This window comes from Procambarus clarkii, chromosome 38, assembly GCF_040958095.1.
Source record: "Procambarus clarkii isolate CNS0578487 chromosome 38, FALCON_Pclarkii_2.0, whole genome shotgun sequence".
NCBI classification, from domain to species: Eukaryota; Metazoa; Arthropoda; class Malacostraca; order Decapoda; family Cambaridae; genus Procambarus; species Procambarus clarkii.
This window is the reverse complement of record NC_091187.1, coordinates 21,952,838-21,960,910: the sequence shown is the minus strand read 5'-3', so window position 1 is coordinate 21,960,910 and position 8,073 is coordinate 21,952,838. Positions and strand designations below refer to the sequence as shown.

General features: G+C 66.1%; 1 pseudogene; it reads right to left on the bottom strand.

Moving 5' to 3' along the window:
• The window catches only part of LOC123772029 (calphotin-like), a 29,044-nt pseudogene continuing 20,971 nt past the window's right edge, over nt 1-8,073 (bottom strand).

Below are 8,073 nucleotides of genomic sequence, written 5' to 3'. Positions count from 1 at the left end.
TGCTGCTGCTGCTGCTGGTGCGGCTGTTGCTGCTGGTGCGGCTGCTGGTGCGGCTGTTGCTGCTGGTGCGGCTGTTGCTGCTGGTGCGGCTGTTGCTGCTGGTGCGGCTGTTGCTGCTGGTGCGGCTGTTGCTTCTGGTGCGGCTGTTGCTGCTGGTGCGGCTGCTGGTGCGGCTGTTGCTGCTGGTGCGGCTGCTGGTGCGGCTGTTGCTGCTGGTGCGGCTGTTGCTGCTGGTGCGGCTGTTGCTGCTGCTGGTGCGGCTGTTGCTGCTGCTGCTGCTGGTGCGGCTGTTGCTGCTGGTGCGGCTGCTGGTGCGGCTGTTGCTGCTGGTGCGGCTGCTGGTGCGGCTGTTGCTGCTGGGGCGGCTGCTGGTGCTGCTGTTGCTGGTGCTGGTGCGGCTGTTGCTGCTGCTGTTGCTGGTGCTGGTGCGGCTGCTGGTGCTGCTGTTGCTGCTGCTGGTGCTGCTGTTGCTGCTGCTGGTGCGGCTGTTGCTGCTGGTGCGGCTGTTGCTGGTGCTGGTGCGGCTGTTGCTGGTGCTGGTGCGGCTGCTGGTGCGGCTGTTGCTGCTGGTGCGGCTGTTGCTGCTGCTGGTGCGGCTGTTGCTGCTGCTGGTGCGGCTGTTGCTGCTGCTGGTGCGGCTGTTGCTGCTGCTGGTGCGGCTGTTGCTGCTGGTGCTGCTGCAGGTGCGGCTGCTGGTGCGGCTGTTGCTACTGCTGGTGCTGCTGGTGCTGCTGGTGCGGCTGTTGCTGCTGGTGCGGCTGTTGCTGCTGGTGCTGCTGCTGGTGCGGCTGTTGCTGCTGGTGCGGCTGTTGCTGCTGCTGGTGCTGCTGCTGGTGCGGCTGTTGCTGCTGGTGCTGCTGTTGCTGCTGGTGCGGCTGTTGCTGCTGGTGCGGCTGTTGCTGCTGCTGGTGCTGCTGCTGGTGCGGCTGTTGCTGCTGGTGCTGCTGTTGCTGCTGGTGCGGCTGTTGCTGCTGGTGCGGCTGTTGCTGCTGCTGGTTCGGCTGTTGCTGCTGCTGGTGCGGCTGTTGCTGCTGCTGCTGCTGGTGCGGCTGCTGGTGCGGCTGTTGCTGCTGGTGCGGCTGTTGCTGCTGGTGGGGCTGTTGCTGCTGCTGGTGCGGCTGTTGCTGCTGCTGCTGCTGGTGCGGCTGTTGCTGCTGGTGCGGCTGTTGCTGCTGGTGCGGCTGCTGGTGCGGCTGCTGGTGCGGCTGTTGCTGCTGGTGCGGCTGCTGGTGCTGCTGTTGCTGGTGCTGGTGCGGCTGTTGCTGCTGCTGTTGCTGGTGCTGGTGCGGCTGCTGGTGCTGCTGTTGCTGGTGCTGGTGCTGCTGTTGCTGCTGCTGGTGCGGCTGTTGCTGGTGCTGGTGCGGCTGTTGCTGGTGCTGGTGCGGCTGTTGCTGCTGCTGTTGCTGGTGCTGGTGCGGCTGCTGGTGCTGCTGTTGCTGCTGTTGGTGCGGCTGTTGCTGCTGCTGGTGCGGCTGTTGCTGCTGGTGCGGCTGTTGCTGCTGCTGGTGCGGCTGTTGCTGCTGGTGCGGCTGTTGCTGCTGCTGGTGCGGCTGTTGCTGCTGCTGGTGCGGCTGTTGCTGCTGCTGGTGCGGCTGTTGCTGCTGCTGGTGCGGCTGTTGCTGCTGCTGGTGCGGCTGTTGCTGCTGCTGGTGGTGCGGCTGTTGCTGCTGCTGGTGCGGCTGTTGCTGCTGGTGCTGCTGTTGCTGCTGGTGCGGCTGTTGCTGCTGGTGCGGCTGTTGCTGCTGGTGCGGCTGTTGCTGCTGGTGCGGCTGTTGCTGCTGCTGGTGCGGCTGTTGCTGGTGCGGCTGTTGCTGCTGCTGGTGCGGCTGTTGCTGGTGCTGGTGCGGCTGCTGGTGCGGCTGTTGCTGCTGTTGCTGCTGGTGCGGCTGTTGCTGCTGTTACTGCTGGTGCGGCTGTTGCTGCTGCTGCTGCTGTTGCTGCTGCTGGTGCGGCTGTTGCTGCTGGTGCGGCTGTTGCTGCTGCTGGTGCGGCTGTTGCTGGTGCTGGTGCGGCTGCTGGTGCGGCTGTTGCTGCTGTTGCTGCTGGTGCGGCTGTTGCTGCTGTTGCTGCTGGTGCGGCTGTTGCTGCTGGTGCGGCTGTTGCTGCTGGTGCGGCTGTTGCTGCTGCTGGTGCGGCTGTTGCTGCTGCTGGTGCGGCTGTTGCTGGTGCTGGTGCGGCTGTTGCTGGTGCTGGTGCGGCTGCTGGTGCGGCTGTTGCTGCTGGTGCGGCTGTTGCTGCTGCTGGTGCGGCTGTTGCTGCTGCTGGTGCGGCTGTTGCTGCTGCTGGTGCGGCTGTTGCTGCTGCTGGTGCGGCTGTTGCTGCTGGTGCTGCTGCTGGTGCGGCTGCTGGTGCGGCTGTTGCTACTGCTGGTGCTGCTGGTGCGGCTGTTGCTGCTGGTGCGGCTGTTGCTGCTGGTGCTGCTGCTGGTGCTGCTGCTGGTGTGGCTGTTGCTGCTGGTGCGGCTGTTGCTGCTGCTGGTGCTGCTGCTGGTGCGGCTGTTGCTGCTGGTGCTGCTGTTGCTGCTGGTGCGGCTGTTGCTGCTGGTGCGGCTGTTGCTGCTGCTGGTGCGGCTGTTGCTGCTGCTGGTGCGGCTGTTGCTGCTGGTGCGGCGGCTGGTGCGGCTGCTGGTGCGGCTGTTGCTGCTGGTGCGGCTGCTGGTGCTGCTGTTGCTGGTGCTGGTGCGGCTGTTGCTGCTGCTGTTGCTGGTGCTGGTGCGGCTGCTGGTGCTGCTGTTGCTGCTGCTGGTGCTGCTGTTGCTGCTGCTGGTGCGGCTGTTGCTGCTGGTGCGGCTGTTGCTGGTGCTGGTGCGGCTGTTGCTGGTGCTGGTGCGGCTGTTGCTGCTGCTGTTGCTGGTGCTGGTGCGGCTGCTGGTGCTGCTGTTGCTGCTGGTGGGGCTGTTGCTGCTGCTGGTGCGGCTGTTGCTGCTGCTGCTGCTGGTGCGGCTGTTGCTGCTGGTGCGGCTGTTGCTGCTGGTGCGGCTGCTGGTGCGGCTGTTGCTGCTGGTGCGGCTGCTGGTGCTGCTGTTGCTGGTGCTGGTGCGGCTGTTGCTGCTGCTGTTGCTGGTGCTGGTGCGGCTGCTGGTGCTGCTGTTGCTGCTGCTGGTGCTGCTGTTGCTGCTGCTGGTGCGGCTGTTGCTGCTGGTGCGGCTGTTGCTGGTGCTGGTGCGGCTGTTGCTGGTGCTGGTGCGGCTGTTGCTGCTGCTGTTGCTGGTGCTGGTGCGGCTGCTGGTGCTGCTGTTGGTGCGGCTGTTGCTGCTGCTGGTGCGGCTGTTGCTGCTGGTGCGGCTGTTGCTGCTGCTGGTGCGGCTGTTGCTGCTGGTGCGGCTGTTGCTGCTGCTGGTGCGGCTGTTGCTGCTGCTGGTGCGGCTGTTGCTGCTGCTGGTGCGGCTGTTGCTGCTGCTGGTGCGGCTGTTGCTGCTGCTGGTGCGGCTGTTGCTGCTGCTGGTGCGGCTGTTGCTGCTGCTGGTGCGGCGGTTGCTGCTGGTGCTGCTGTTGCTGCTGGTGCGGCTGTTGCTGCTGGTGCGGCTGTTGCTGCTGGTGCGGGTGTTGCTGCTGGTGCGGCTGTTGCTGCTGCTGGTGCGGCTGTTGCTGGTGCGGCTGTTGCTGCTGCTGGTGCGGCTGTTGCTGGTGCTGGTGCGGCTGCTGGTGCGGCTGTTGCTGCTGTTGCTGCTGGTGCGGCTGTTGCTGCTGTTGCTGCTGGTGCGGCTGTTGCTGCTGCTGCTGCTGTTGCTGCTGCTGGTGCGGCTGTTGCTGCTGGTGCGGCTGTTGCTGCTGCTGGTGCGGCTGTTGCTGGTGCGGCTGCTGGTGCGGCTGTTGCTGCTGTTGCTGCTGGTGCGGCTGTTGCTGCTGTTGCTGCTGGTGCGGCTGTTGCTGCTGGTGCGGCTGTTGCTGCTGGTGCGGCTGTTGCTGCTGCTGGTGCGGCTGTTGCTGCTGGTGCGGCTGTTGCTGCTGCTGGTGCGGCTGTTGCTGGTGCTGGTGCGGCTGCTGGTGCGGCTGTTGCTGCTGTTGCTGCTGCTGGTGCGGCTGTTGCTGCTGGTGCGGCTGTTGCTGCTGCTGGTGCGGCTGTTGCTGGTGCTGGTGCGGCTGCTGGTGCGGCTGTTGCTGCTGGTGCGGCTGTTGCTGCTGGTGCGGCTGTTGCTGCTGCTGGTGCGGCTGCTGGTGCGGCTGTTGCTGCTGTTGCTGCTGCTGGTGCGGCTGTTGCTGCTGGTGCGGCTGCTGGTGCGGCTGTTGCTGCTGGTGCGGCTGTTGCTGCTGCTGGTGCTGCTGTTGCTGCTGCTGGTGCGGCTGTTGCTGCTGCTGGTGCGGCTGCTGGTGCGGCTGTTGCTGCTGTTGCTGCTGCTGGTGCGGCTGCTGGTGCGGCTGTTGCTGCTGTTGCTGCTGCTGGTGCGGCTGTTGCTGCTGGTGCGGCTGCTGGTGCGGCTGTTGCTGCTGGTGCGGCTGTTGCTGCTGCTGGTGCTGCTGTTGCTGCTGCTGGTGCGGCTGTTGCTGCTGGTGCGGCTGCTAGTGCGGCTGTTGCTGCTGGTGCGGCTGTTGCTGCTGCTGCTGGTGCTGCTGTTGCTGCTGCTGGTGCGGCTGTTGCTGCTGGTGCGGCTGCTGGTGCGGCTGTTGCTGCTGGTGCGGCTGTTGCTGCTGGTGCGGCTGTTGCTGCTGGTGCTGCTGGTGCGGCTGTTGCTGCTGGTGCGGCTGTTGCTGCTGTTGCTGCTGGTGCTGCTGCTGGTGCGGCTGTTGCTGCTGTTGCTGCTGGTGCTGCTGGTGCGGCTGTTGCTGCTGGTGCGGCTGTTGCTGCTGTTGCTGCTGGTGCGGCTGTTGCTGCTGGTGCGGCTGTTGCTGCTGGTGCTGCTGGTGCTGCTGCTGGTGCGGCTGCTGGTGCGGCTGTTGCTGCTGGTGCGGCTGTTGCTGCTGCTGGTGCGGCTGTTGCTGCTGGTGCGGCTGTTGCTGCTGGTGCGGCTGTTGCTGCTGCTGGTGCTGCTGTTGCTGCTGGTGCGGGTGTTGCTGCTGCTGGTGCGGCTGTTGCTGCTGGTGCTGCTGCTGGTGCGGCTGCTGGTGTGGCTGTTGCTGCTGGTGCTGCTGTTGCTGCTGCTGGTGCTGCTGTTGCTGCTGCTGGTGCGGCTGTTGCTGCTGGTGCGGCTGTTGCTGGTGCTGGTGCGGCTGTTGCTGGTGCTGGTGCGGCTGTTGCTGCTGCTGTTGCTGGTGCTGGTGCGGCTGCTGGTGCTGCTGTTGCTGCTGTTGGTGCGGCTGTTGCTGCTGCTGGTGCGGCTGTTGCTGCTGGTGCGGCTGTTGCTGCTGCTGGTGCGGCTGTTGCTGCTGCTGGTGCGGCTGTTGCTGCTGCTGGTGCGGCTGTTGCTGCTGCTGGTGGGGCTGTTGCTGCTGCTGGTGCGGCTGTTGCTGCTGCTGGTGCGGCTGTTGCTGCTGCTGGTGCGGCTGTTGCTGCTGCTGGTGCGGCTGTTGCTGCTGCTGGTGCGGCTGTTGCTGCTGCTGGTGCGGCTGTTGCTGCTGCTGGTGCGGCTGTTGCTGCTGCTGGTGCGGCTGTTGCTGCTGCTGGTGCGGCTGTTGCTGCTGGTGCGGCTGTTGCTGCTGGTGCGGCTGTTGCTGCTGGTGCGGCTGTTGCTGCTGCTGGTGCGGCTGTTGCTGGTGCGGCTGTTGCTGCTGCTGGTGCGGCTGTTGCTGGTGCTGGTGCGGCTGCTGGTGCGGCTGTTGCTGCTGTTGCTGCTGGTGCGGCAGTTGCTGCTGTTGCTGCTGGTGCGGCTGTTGCTGCTGCTGCTGCTGTTGCTGCTGCTGGTGCGGCTGTTGCTGCTGGTGCGGCAGTTGCTGCTGCTGGTGCGGCTGTTGCTGGTGCTGGTGCGGCTGCTGGTGCGGCTGTTGCTGCTGTTGCTGCTGGTGCGGCTGTTGCTGCTGTTGCTGCTGGTGCGGCTGTTGCTGCTGGTGCGGCTGTTGCTGCTGGTGCGGCTGTTGCTGCTGGTGCGGCTGTTGCTGCTGCTGGTGCGGCTGTTGCTGCTGGTGCGGCTGTTGCTGCTGCTGGTGCGGCTGTTGCTGGTGCTGGTGCGGCTGCTGGTGCGGCTGTTGCTGCTGTTGCTGCTGCTGGTGCGGCTGTTGCTGCTGGTGCGGCTGTTGCTGCTGCTGGTGCGGCTGTTGCTGCTGCTGGTGCGGCTGTTGCTGGTGCTGGTGCGGCTGCTGGTGCGGCTGTTGCTGCTGGTGCGGCTGTTGCTGCTGGTGCGGCTGTTGCTGCTGCTGGTGCGGCTTCTGGTGCGGCTGTTGCTGCTGTTGCTGCTGCTGGTGCGGCTGTTGCTGCTGGTGCGGCTGCTGGTGCGGCTGTTGCTGCTGGTGCGGCTGTTGCTGCTGCTGGTGCTGCTGTTGCTGCTGCTGGTGCGGCTGTTGCTGCTGCTGGTGCGGCTGCTGGTGCGGCTGTTGCTGCTGTTGCTGCTGCTGGTGCGGCTGCTGGTGCGGCTGTTGCTGCTGTTGCTGCTGCTGGTGCGGCTGTTGCTGCTGGTGCGGCTGCTGGTGCGGCTGTTGCTGCTGGTGCGGCTGTTGCTGCTGCTGGTGCTGCTGTTGCTGCTGCTGGTGCGGCTGTTGCTGCTGGTGCGGCTGCTAGTGCGGCTGTTGCTGCTGGTGCGGCTGTTGCTGCTGCTGGTGCTGCTGTTGCTGCTGCTGGTGCGGCTGTTGCTGCTGGTGCGGATGCTGGTGCGGCTGTTGCTGCTGGTGCGGCTGTTGCTGCTGGTGCTGCTGGTGCGGCTGTTGCTGCTGGTGCTGCTGGTGCGGCTGTTGCTGCTGGTGCGGCTGTTGCTGCTGTTGCTGCTGGTGCTGCTGCTGGTGCGGCTGTTGCTGCTGTTGCTGCTGTTGCTGCTGGTGCGGCTGTTGCTGCTGGTGCGGCTGTTGCTGCTGTTGCTGCTGGTGCGGCTGTTGCTGCTGGTGCGGCTGTTGCTGCTGGTGCTGCTGGTGCTGCTGCTGGTGCGGCTGCTGGTGCGGCTGTTGCTGCTGGTGCGGCTGTTGCTGCTGCTGGTGCGGCTGTTGCTGCTGGTGCGGCTGTTGCTGCTGGTGCGGCTGTTGCTGCTGCTGGTGCTGCTGTTGCTGCTGGTGCGGGTGTTGCTGCTGCTGGTGCGGCTGTTGCTGCTGGTGCTGCTGGTGCTGCTGCTGGTGCGGCTGCTGGTGTGGCTGTTGCTGCTGGTGCTGCTGTTGCTGCTGCTGGTGCTGCTGTTGCTGGTGCTGCTGTTGCTGCTGCTGGTGCGGCTGTTGCTGCTGCTGGTGCTGCTGTTGCTGCTGCTGGTGCTGCTGTTGCTGCTGCTGGTGCTGCTGTTACTGCTGCTGGTGCGGCTGTTGCTGCTGCTGGTGCTGCTGTTCCTGCTGCTGGTGCTGCTGTTGCTGCTGCTGGTGCTGCTGTTGCTGCTGGTGCGGCTGTTGCTGCTGGTGCGGCTGTTGCTGCTGGTGCGGCTGTTGCTGCTGGTGCGGCTGTTGCTGCTGCTGGTGCGGCTGTTGCTGCTGCTGGTGCGGCTGTTGCTGCTGGTGCGGCTGTTGCTGCTGGTGCGGCTGTTGCTGCTGCTGGTGCTGCTGCTGGTACGGCTGTTGCTGCTGCTGCTGGTGCGGCTGTTGCTGCTGGTGCTGCTGCTGGTGCGGCTGTTGCTGCTGGTGCTGCTGCTGGTGCTGCTGGTGCTGCTGGTGCTGCTGTTGTTGATGCTGGTGCTGCTGGTGCGGCTGTTGTTGCTGCTGGTGCGGCTGTTGTTGCTGCTGGTGCGGCTGTTGTTGCTGCTGGTGCTGCTGGTGCGGCTGTTGTTGCTGCTGGTGCGGCTGGTGCTGCTGCTGGTGCGGCTGTTGTTGCTGCTGGTGCGGCTGCTGGTGCGGCTGCTGGTGCGGCTGTTGCTGCTGCTGGTGCTGCTGGTGCTGCTGGTGCAGCTGTTGCTGCTGCTGGTGCGGCTGCTGGTGCGGCTGTTGCTGCTGCTGTTGCTGCTGCTGGTGCTGCTGTTGCTGCTGCTGGTGCGGCTGCTGGTGCGGCTGTTGCTGCTGCTGTTGCTGCTGCTGGTGCTGCTGTTGCTGCTGCTGTTGCTGCTGCTGGTGCTGCTGTTGCTGCTGCTGGTGCGGCTGC